Source organism: Buceros rhinoceros, unplaced genomic scaffold (genome assembly GCF_000710305.1).
Source record: "Buceros rhinoceros silvestris isolate BGI_N320 unplaced genomic scaffold, ASM71030v1 scaffold11690, whole genome shotgun sequence".
Taxonomy (NCBI): Eukaryota; Metazoa; Chordata; class Aves; order Bucerotiformes; family Bucerotidae; genus Buceros; species Buceros rhinoceros.
The window spans coordinates 9264-20758 of record NW_010391327.1 but is presented as its reverse complement, the minus strand read 5'-3'; the positions used below and the strand labels follow the sequence as shown (position 1 = coordinate 20758).

Sequence of the window (11495 nt, the reverse complement as noted above, 5' to 3'; positions counted from 1 at the left end):
GGGCTGAACTGGAGAAGGCCGAGCGTCTGGCTCTGGATGATGCTGTTTCTGAGCATGAACAGAAATGTGGCTTTGCCTTTGCTGTAAGAACAGCTGAGCTGTTTCCTTTGAATGGCCCTTTGGGAAAGGGCCTTTCAATTTGGCATGGGGGCAATTTTCATAGAAAGCGCTTTCCCCGAGACAGTGCCTGAGAAACCTTGCTTAAGCCTGGCCAAGCTACAAGCCTATGGAAAGCTGTGTTCACCCTTGTTCCCTCAAAAAAACCCAAATGGCTAAATCCCCAGGACACATCCATACCTCTCCTGATGGCTCCTGATGCTGAATCGGCTGGGGACACATACCTCTCTCTGAGCATGGCTGGAGGAAGGAAACCCAATTTCCCCAGCTCTGAGCGGGGACAGGACTGGGTGGTAGGAGAGAGAGGAGACATTTGTGCTCCTGGTGTCCCTGCTGTCTCCAGGACAGCATTCTGGCCTCAGGAACAAGCAGAGCAGCTATGCTTGGAGTGCACCTACTCTGCCCAATGTGATGACTTAGCTCAACCTACCCACACTAACCAGAGGCTGAGCTGATTGGGAAGGGAACAGGGCAGGTGGCTCTGTGCTCACCCACCAGCACCCAGAAGAGATTCATAGGACTCCGCATCCTGAACATCATCCCAGCATTTGCTGCTTGTCCAGGCACCCTCAGCCATGGCAAATAGAAGACAACATCAGTTAACATCCGTCTTTGCAGAAAACGAGTTATGTAGCTGTCCCTGGTGGCCCCACTGCCCATGGGGACAGGCGCTTCCCAAGCCGTTGATGCCTTCCCGGATGCAGGCAGGAGGTGCAGTGGTCCTCACCAGCCCACAGGGACCATGCTGAGAAGGATGGCTCATCCCACCCAGGTGACAATGTCCACTGCCACATCACTTGTTGCCTGCAGGCCTGGGCGAGTGTGGGAAGAGGCTGCTCCTGTGTCCACAGCACTGGGGACTCATCCTGCACCATGGGCTTGCTTTGACGTGGGAAACCGTTGGAGTCTGAGTGCCTGTGACCTGCTTTTAGGATGCTTTGTGTATACCCTGGTCAAAGTAGAGGAGGAGATCTGGCTTGTATGCATGGCGTGTGCTTTGAACACGGAATCTGCTGTGTAACGTGAGGTGCTTCGGAAAATCTGGGCTTTGCCACCTCCAACTGGGCAACCAGAAGTCTTGGGAACTACCTAGAGCTTCTCCCCTCTGTGTCTGTAAAATGGGCCTTGGGTGCAGCTCGAAGACACGTGCTGAATGCAAGCAACTGCTTGCACAGTGAGTAGAGGCCACAGCACTGAGAAGCCTAGAAAAGCTCAGGAGGACATAAATAATTCTGTCTTCTGAGCAGTGCGTGAGTAGCACGCTGTAACTAAGGCAGAAGGCTGCTCTGCCGGCAGCGGGATAAAACAAAACAGCCAGCAGCTGATCCGTACGTGAACACCAGCCTCCTTTGGAGGGGATGCAGCGGCAGCCCTGGGGAGAAAAGGGGACTCCTGTAAGTAAAGTATGTGTAGGGGGTGTGTGTGTAAGCACGAGGCTGCCAGGGAAAGCAGCAGAGGCCGGCTGATAAAACAGGGCAAAACTCACAGCGTTTTCAACCTTGTCTTGCTCTCAGCCATGCACCTGCCTGACAGTAAAGCCACACGGCAGTGCTGGGATTTGCTCCTCCTGTCACAGCCTTCACTTGAGCGACGCGTGGCTTCTGCCGTCTCCTTCTGCACTGGGAAGAAGGGCCTCGGCTGGAGCTGCTGAGCTCCAGTGTGGTGCCCATGCCCAGAGCAGGAAGGCTAAACGGATGCTTCAGCTGAGGTTTTAAAAGTGAATGGCTGGATAGTTTTTAATATTTCCTTTTTTCTGCTGTGCCAATTGAACAAGAGAAATCGGTGGAGTGCTCAGGCTTGCCCCAGTGGGTGAGGTCAAGGAGGAAGGGCACCTGCCTAGGTGCTCCCCACTCCTCTCCCAAAGAGCGAGAGATACCCTGAGGAAGAGGAGATGCCAGCTGGGGTGTGGTGGGACTCTGAGCTGGGCTGGTCTGGAGCAGGGATTAAAAAACCCTGAGCTATTGACATATTTAATATGCTCTCCTGACTCGTCACGTTCAGAGGCATTGTTTACCTCTGCTAATGAGACACAGCTTCCTGCTGGAGGATGTGGCTGCCTCTTAGCACAGGTTTACAGCTGTGGCTGATGGAAAAGGAAGAAAAATCCCCATTAGCTGAAGCGCTGGGGGCTCTGAGATGTTTCCTGTGCTGAGGCAAGACATCGTGTTGCAGTATGGTCCTACTGCCAGTGCGGTCATGTGGATGACTTAATAGGATGGTCCTGAAAAGACCATCCCAGAGGTCTGTCTTCAGCTCGTGTCTGAAGGAGGGCGTAGCAGTGGTGCAGCATCATGGTTGGCTCAGGTGGGGAACTGGCTGGAGGTGGCAGCACAAAACTTCTCAATAAACCCTCCTTGCTGCTCCCACCAGTGCTGTACGAGCAGCAGTCTGAGTGCAGGGAGCCATCCTGGCCACAGCGCTCTTGCCGTGTGGCTTCCTTTCCTTGCATGCAGCAGCCATCGGAGCTGCAAAGCCCTTGAGCTGGTGTAACAGAAATCTCTCCTGAATATTTCCTGCTTGAGCTGTCCCCAGCATGGCCACAGTGGCCAGCTTCACCTTCGGGGCTATGGATGATGCTTCTATCAGGGCTTTCTTTGGAGGTTTCCTTAAGCAGTGGCCAAATTGCACAAGGGAACGACTCTGCAACCAAACCACAATAACAAAAAATTACTCAGACCAGTAAAGGGTGGCCAGGGTGGGAGGTGGGGCCGATTTCCCAAGAGCAGTGAGTGAAGCAACCAAGTCTGACAAGTGTGATCTCCTCCCAGTGTCCCGTCTGGACAGACAGAGCTGGCCAGGCAAGTCCCTGGCAGGGGACCTGGTGGGTCAAGAGCAGGGAGAAGCAGAGCCAAAGCTCTGCCTGTCTCCCATATGCTTGTCCCAGAGATCAGGAAATGGAGGCACACAATCCCTGATGTACATCCCAACCTGTAAACACGCTCAGCAGGCAGCAAGCTCAAAGGTGTCTTTAACCACCCTGATGCTCTGGAGCAGCACGCGGCTCAAGACCTGCATGGTTGTAACAAGGCAAATGCAAAAATAACCTCTAACGACAGTGCTGAAAGGTGGGGGGGAGCCTCAAAAGCCACCGCGCGAGTCACATCACTACAGCTTCCTCTGCTAAAATGAAGTGTTCCTCTTTGGTTTTATATTTATCGAATTGTCCTTCCTTCACGGGTTGCTCAACGCAGTTTCTGCTGGTGGGGTGGTTTGAAGTCAGCCGGGAGGGCAGGGGGGGAGCGGAAACAGATGGCCATAATTTGGCTGCTCCGTTGGTCCTGGTAAGATCACTTATCGCACTGTTGAAACAATTCCAGGTATTATATATGAATCTGGTTTCCTCCTCCAAGCCGTGTGTCCTCCAAAGAATCTGTCCGAAGTCTCAAGATATTTATGTCTTCAATCTGAAAGTCAGAATGCATTAGCCAGGCAAACTTGGTCTCAGTGAGCTTAAAATAAACCAGCTCACTTTGAGTCTCACGCTATTAAATCAGTCGTGAGTGTCCTCACAGCAACTAGACATTGCAGGTTTCCAGCTCTCCAGCATGATCTTCTGGTTGCTCTTTTCTTGAGGGCGCAACAAAGGGCACCACAACCTTGCTTAGCCTCAGCTCAGCCCAGAGGGGCAAATCTCTGGAGGAAAATTGCAAGAGTAGCGTAGAGGATAAGTTGTCCTAACAAATGGCATCTTTAGATTGTGCCTCCATGGGGCAAATCACAGAATGGTTTGGGTTGGAAGGGACCTTTAAAGCTCAGCTAGTCCAGCTCCCCCCACTGCAGTAAACGGGAACATCTTCAACTAGAGCAGGATGCTCAGAGCCCCAAGGTCCAACCTGACCAGCAGTGTTTCCAAGGATGGGGCTTCTCCCACCTCTCTGGGCAACCTGGGCCAGGGTCTCACCACCTTCAGTGTAAAAAAAAAAAAAAATTTTGCCTCCTCTCAGTGCTCTGGGTCCAGTGCTGGGCAGAAATGCTGCAAAAGGGACTTTCTGAAGGTTACAGTGGGGACCTCCTCCTTGAGGAGGACTTCTTAAGAAACAAGATACTAGTCTGACAAGGCATGATGACAGGAAGCCAGAATGCTGCAGTGAAGCTGCTCCTCACCTTGCTGGGGAGGGAGGAAACGGAGGGGAAAACAGCCGCACTAAAAAGCCCAGTTTTACAAAGCCCGGCTGGTTTCTAGAGCTCTTAATGAGCACGCAAAGTTGTTTTGCTTTTTTTCCTCCTGGCAGATAATGCCATTTTAAAGCCTCGTAGCACAAAATTACATATTTTTGTAGGTGAAATTACTTGATTAATCATTAAGCTGTTGAATATTTCAAACAAACCAGACATCTGTTGTGAATGGTGAAAGCGGCACAGAAATAAAGCTGCAGCTTTAGGGAGATCTCCATGCCAAAGGGAAGCTGGAAAGCAATGGCAACCACTTGCTGCACAGTGAAGAAAAATAATAAAAATAACAATAATATCCCAGAGAAAAAAAGCAAACCAAGATTTGAGGAAGGAGAAATAAGTAGATGATGTGAAAGCTCGTACCGCTCAGCCAAGGATGCTCGTCACAGCTCTCATAACCCGGTGTGATTTGTTTAATGGTGTCTCGGCCAGGGAACCCCCCCTGGAGCTGCTCTGCTTTCGGGGGTCTCTTCTGCTGGAGAGATTAAGCCCAGGCTCTGCTAATACCCGTGTCACCCTAGAACCAACTTGGTTTTAAATACAAATAGTCTCCTAATAAGAGTAATGACAAGGTCTCATCACCTTGGACTAGTTCTGCAAATGCAAACTTTGTCATTTTTTTAGTTGGGGTTTTTTATAAGGAAGATTTTTATCAAAGGAGAAAAAAGTTACAGGCATTTTTTGGCACAAAGATCTACGCTGTTGTGCGGGTTTCTCTTGGGTTCGTTCTTCTTTAGTGATGTTTTTTATTCCCCACCCCAACCTGGCTCTCAAACCCAACCAGAGAGCTCTCAGACCCTGGGTGTCTCCGGGTTCTCCTGGAAGTGCTGGCAATGGCTGGGACTGGGACCGTTTGATCACCTGCTCTGTAGCCTGGAGAGCCCAAAGAGCTGGGTCTGGCCGCCTTGACAGGAGGAGCACCAGGCTCCTCGAGCAGACAGGAGAAGGTCTGGTGCCCACCAAAGGCTGGTCCTCCTGGCCCCTGCAGGGCCGTCAGCAGCAGCCAGCACCTGCTGCCGCTGCAGGAGGTGGAGGGGATGTGGGTGCGGAGGGTTTGCATGGTGCTGCCCCTCCTGCCTCTAGGTTTTGATCCAGTTTTGCTGAGTGGCTTGAGTAATTCAGGGGAAAACACCCCTGCACAGAAGCAGCGTTTTGCTGGTCTGCGAGTCAGGCAGTTGCTGGAGCAATTTCAGTGGGGCAGGTGGCAGCACACAAACCTCCTTCCTTCCTTCTCAGGAGCGCTTGTGGCCAAGGAAACCTCAGTTTGAACCTCCACCTCCATCCACAAGGGGACAATCGCTCCTCAGTGCCTGCCCCATCCAGTCATGATGCTTAAGGAGCTCTTGGCTGCATCCCAAAGCTCTTCTGCTGCTCTCAGGGCACCTACAACTCTGCCTTTGATTTTCCTCTTAAAGGTTAGCCGAAGAGGTTCACAAGGTCCCCACATTGCCTCGCACAGCAACAAAGTCCTTAGGTTGGTATCAAATTTCCTCCAGATCCTACAAAACAACCACGCTGGCAAAATCCTCGCACACACCTGATCCCTCCTGCCCTGCTAATGTTCCCCACCAGGGACCCGTGCCATTGCAGGTGTCCTGCGGCCACCGCTTCCCTGAACAACTTGTCCATCACGGGGAGGACTGAGGGCCACAGAAGATGGGGTCCCCAACCTGTGGAGGGGAGGGGGGACCACTCCATCCCTGCCTCTCCTGTAGGTGCTCTGGCTCCCCTCTAAGTTTTATTTTCTTCCCTCTGTCTCCCCACCCAGCACCAAGTTGGATTTGTTTGCTCAGGAGGCTGCAGGATAAAGGTGCTGGGGCTCGCAGAGCATCCTGTCCCTGCCCCAGCCAGGCTGCAGTTCGCACCAAAATAACCAGCCAAGCAGGGAAGATGCCATCCTTGACCCTGTGCCAGTGACAACCACCTTTATCCTCCCCACTGATACCGAGTTAAATCTGTTTTCTGAAACACAAAATTTTGACAAGGGCCACACTGAGCAACAGATGTTTCGGGAAACTTCTGTGTTTTTAATTCCAGTAACCACTCCAGGACACAGTGCTCTTTCCCAAGCAGACTTGCTTTTACCGGGGAGAAAGCACAGGCTTGTCCTAACATCATTAGGGGGTATTTTCACTCTTGCTGCTTCTGACCTGAGGGGTCACCTGCTCTATCTGGATATATGAAAAGACAAGGTGATTTTATGATCAAAAATAACATTTGTGGGTAATTAAATCTCATGCTTCAGGGCGTAAACCATAACCTGCCAGTGGCCAGGATGGGAGTCCCAGAGAACTGGAAATACTCTCTGACAATTAATTTTCACTCTATTCATGAGCTGGGAGGGATCAGAGGGGTGAACCAACCGTAATTAATTTACAGCGATTATTTCCAACAGCTGGCAAGTGGCATAACTCACCGGCAGAGATGGCTGGGAGCACCGAGATAATTGAGAGGAAACATGAGGCCCCTCTCGAGCCAGACAGCCCTGCACCAGCCCTTCCCCGTGAGCCTGGGTGAAGGTCTGTGTCCTCCTTGCCTGATGCTCCAGGGGACAGCAGGAGCTGTGGGGAAGCCATGAGGAGCTGCCTGGCTGGGTCTGATCCTCTTGCACTAATTACTCTGTCCCCTGGTGCCCACATGGGCATTCCCTGCAGCACGGCTGTGACTCTAACCCAGCAAATGCCTCGGGAACAGCTTTGCCTGCACCATTGTGGGAAGCTGGTGCTGTTTGGGGACACCTGTCAGCATGCAGGGAGGGGTCCTGGACGGGACCATGCACCGTAGGATTGGACTGTGGAGATGCTGGGGGTGCTCTGAATGTAAAATGTGCCTTTTGAAATGTAATCACTCAAGATGCTCAGCTTTTTTCAATTTTTCTGTTCTTATTCTACCACTTCGCTCAAGCTCTGTGCATATTATCTAACCCAGAAGCTGTCTCGTATGGTAGAAGTTAGTTTTCCCAGGGGCTGCCTGTGTGCCTTCTGCCCGAGAGCCACTCTGGAATGCTCCTACAAACCTTTCGTCCACACACCCCACTCTCTTCTTCCTGACAACCCTCCAAAGAGATGTTTTTAAATGGCCTGTGCATGTAGGCAGGTTCTGGCGAGGCATCCCTGGTTTGGTGAGGGGTTATTTCGCAGCTTCACCCCTGCAGGGGAAGGGGAGCCCTGGCTGGGAGGCAGCAGGCTCCGGAGCAAGGAGCCTTGCAGGGATGGGAAGGTCAAGGTGGGCTGCTGGGGTGGTTTGCTCACTCGTGTGCCTTTCTCCTGCCACCTGCCTTCCCCAGCCATCTGCGAGGGGCTCTTACTAGGGCAGGGACAGCAAAGGGGGAGAAAACTGTCCTCGCTAACAAGCTGTTTGCTGTTTATGAGCAGGCAAAGGCAGAGCTGGAATGAATTATTAATAGGGTGGAAATGGGGTCCCTCCACAGATCTGCTGCTAATTCTGTCTCAGCCAAATGTCACTCCTTCCATCTCCCCCCCTCCCTGGCCGTGGTTTGGGGGATTGATTGCTCCTCCGCTTCCTTCCGCTTCCTTCCCCTTCCTCCCCGGATCAGAGGTTGTCCAAGCACAAGGTCACCCCTTGGCATGGGTGTGAGGACACGCTTTGCCTGCGTGTGGGATTCGCGAGAGTGTGAGTCAGCAGAAACCAGCACCACCAGCTTCGTGGCACGGCTCTTAGCGAGCACACGCCAGGACGCGCTCAGTGAGACGTTTTGCTGTGCTTTTTGTCTCTTCTCTTTGGCCTGAAGCAGATATTCATTCACCGAACAGCGCGCGGCTCGTTCAAGGCTCTTGGGCTCCCTTGGGCCCGTCTCTCCGCCAGAGAAGAGATTCACCCCCTACTGGCGGCTGCTCTTCCCCTTCCCCCTCCAGCCTGCTTCTGAATTTGAGATGCATCTTGTACGTATTTCATCCTGGCTCAGCACCGTGCCCTTCTCCCCACCAGCCATGGGGAAACATCACGGTGTCAGACAGGGCCGTGTGGTGACAGTCGACGTCCTGTTTCCAGGTGGGGAAGCTGAGGCAGGGAGGGGTTTCAGGAGCAGGTCTGGACTTCGCTGGGAGTGTTGGGGCTTCCACTTTTCTGAAGATTGAGCTCTCCCAGGCACCTGCTGCTGGACAAAGTAGTCGCTCCTTCACTCAAGCTCGATGTGAGAGTGATATGAAGGAAGTGTCCACTCCCACCCACACTGTCTCTGAAACTCCCTACAGCCTGCGTAGTACCTCCATGAAAAGGGTCTGAATGGACCCTAGACCGTACAACCTCTGCTGGATGCCAGCATCCAGGCAGGAATCATCCTCTCCACAAAGGAAGGATCCAGAGGGAGATACTGCTTGTCACACACAAGGACTGACCCAAGTCACCTGTCCACCTTCTCAACTTAGTCGGCACCACTCATGCACAGACACAAATCCCCTCACGCCCACTCTGGCTAAGCCAGAAACGGTCAGAAAGTCTGGTGACACGATGAATTTTAACCTCCATACTGAAAAAAGCCCTGTCCACAGGTGACCTCTCCAAGCAGGGTCCTGAGCACGCCATTTGCAGGGTGACCTCAGGGCAGCACTTCCATTTCCAAAGCCCTGGGAGGGCCAAGCAGCAGCTCGGCTTCTGCTGCTGGATCTGCTGCTCAGCACCTTGTCCTGAAAAAACGCACATGCAGCTCATTTGTGGGCGGCGCAAGGGTTAACGCTGCCCGGAAAATTCCACTCCTAAGCAGATAATCTCATCTGTGCTGGGCACACGCACGCATCGCCCGCAGCCCGGCCTCCCATGGAATAATTTTTGAGCAGCTCTTTCTTTGTGACCTGCTAATCCCGTGGTGAGCTGCTCTAACCCCACCCCTCCCGGCGCCCTGGGCTCACCTCAGCACCCACCTCCCTGCCAGAGCTGCACCCCTGCAGCTGCTCCTGCCACAAGGGTCTGGATGACGGGGTGACCTAGAGGTCGAGAGCAGAAGCTGATGAACCAGACACCCCTCAGCCAGCAGCCACGGGCACGCGTTCAAAGACGCATTTAATCCCATTGACTGCTTTTTAGCTTGTCTCCAAACCTGGACTTTCTGTACCTAGGAGTTGCAAGCTTTGCTCTTCCCAGGGCACTTCCCTACAAATTAAGCTGCTTGAATCCTACTTCATCCCTTCTCTGCCAGATTATTAAGCCCTTGCATCTCGCTATGGAGATGTATCCGTGTCCGCAGTCCCTACAAGCAGGAGCACAACAGCAGCGACCTGTGTGCTGGGCTCCCAGCGCATTATTGATTCAGGACTCAGAAAATGCTTAGGAAGTAGGAAAAGTGTCCTGCTCTCTAAAAGCTTGTGCGCCTTGTAAGCTCAATACATGCAGCCTTTGCAGAGAGGCTTGCTACGCCGCTATTAATATTTTATTCTCTAAGAGAGGCCTTGATAGTTTGAATGGGGGAGGGCAGGACACAGAGGCTGGGGGTGGGAAAGGGGAGGGAGCAGAGGCTCTGCTGTGCTCCTCAAATGGAGGTGCAGATCTTCCCCAAAGCCTTTGCTGGGGGAGCATGGTTGGGTTGTGGATACCCCTGCACCCACCCCTGGCCTCCGACCAGGGCTCCTGTGCCTGCTGCGTCAAGCGCTCTGCTCTTGCTGGTACAGGCGAAGTATCTGGCTGCTTTATGCTCTGTTTGGGGAACAATTCAGCAGGTGCCTGTTGGTGGTTGAGATCATGTCGTGGTCAGCCCAAAAGGTGCCCTGGCGCTGTCCCTGAGGGCAGAACTGCTGTCCTCTCCTTTTAGAGGGCTCCCCTAAGTCCCCTTAATGGCAGCACCATGGAGCTGAAGTAGCCGACTCAGCCAGGGGATGGGGCTCCCAGATCCCTTGACTGGGTGTAAAAACCAGTTGAACCCGTGCTAGTTCTCCCTTTGGGATATTGCCCCTGAAAGGGACATGGCGATGCTGAGGGCAGAGCACTGGCAGCATCCACATGGAGCTCAGTGCCAGGCGAGATCCCTTACTGGAACGTGCAGCAAAATGGGTGCTGGTCCTGGGCTACAGGCACGTGGCACTGGAGCCACCCGGCACTGCTCATGGATGTGGGTTCTGGTGACCCTGCCTGAAAGGTGGGGGTGCTTCTGGGCACACATCTGATGCTGCAGGGGATGGCCCATCTGCCTGGGGCAAAGGCTGGAAGTCCAAACTGCTGTTTGCTGCAGGGTCTTAGCAGGACATGCAGGGCTTTCCCCACAGACATCTCCTGGATGTCCTCAAGCACTGCTTCACACCCGCAGAGGAAAAGCGCTTTGGTGTTTTCCAGCACAGGAACCAGTGCACTGTGTTGAACTGCCTGAGGAACCCCCAGGGTGTATTCAGCACTGCAGGCTGGGGGTTCGGGGAGATGGACACCTTCGAGAGGGTGGCAGCAGAGGTGCTGACACCATCTCAGTGCAGAATTCCTGCTAAGCAGGTCAGTAATAGCCGACATGCATAAGAACTCCGGTGAGTCAGAAATTCGGGCTCTGCTAGCCAAGTGCTGCCGAGCTGCTGTTGCTCATGCTTGATGGAGCTCACCATCTAGGTCAGAGGAGGAATCCATTAACCTCGGGGTCCCCCCAGCTATCGCTGTGTTGCCGTAACCTCTGTACCCTGCTGAGACCCTTGTGCCATGAGCAGAGTTTTGGTGCTGCTTGGCCACGTTTCCATGTTGGCTTCCCCAAAACCATGGGGTGAGCCAAGCACAGAGCGTGGACAGTCCTGGTTGAGGACATCAGGATTGCTTTCTCATCGCTGCTCTGTCCCAGAGCGCAACCGCAGGGGAGAGGTGCCCGTCCAGTGCCATACACGATTTGCAACCCCGCTTCAGCAGCTCGCTGCCTGTCGCTGCTGTGGACAGCCCAGCTGTTGGTGCAGGCAGCGCCACGGTCAAGAGCTCAGCCCCGCGGCCGCTGCGGGAGCAGAAAGCAAACTGGTTTGTGTCGTTTTGCAGAGGTGATTCTCAGATGGTCACTGAACCGGTGCGGCCGTGGCTCTGCAGCCTGTAGTGCTGCCACAGGGCGAACAGCGGGGATGCGGCTGTCACCTGTGTGGGACCACGGGCAGGGTTGAGGGGCTGGGACAGCCTAAGCCCCACTCCTCAAAATCCTGATGGTTTACAAGGTTGTTTGGGGTCTGAAACTGTAACTGGGCTCAGCTGAGGTTACAACTGGACTTTCACTTAGCGAAAACAGAGCATGGTAGGAG

General features: G+C 53.4%; 1 protein-coding gene across 1 annotated transcript in view; it reads right to left on the bottom strand.

The window, feature by feature from the left end:
• NTNG2 (netrin G2) overlaps window positions 1-11495 on the bottom strand; it is a 45631-nt gene that overhangs the window by 27777 nt on the left and 6359 nt on the right. The window lies entirely within an intron of this gene.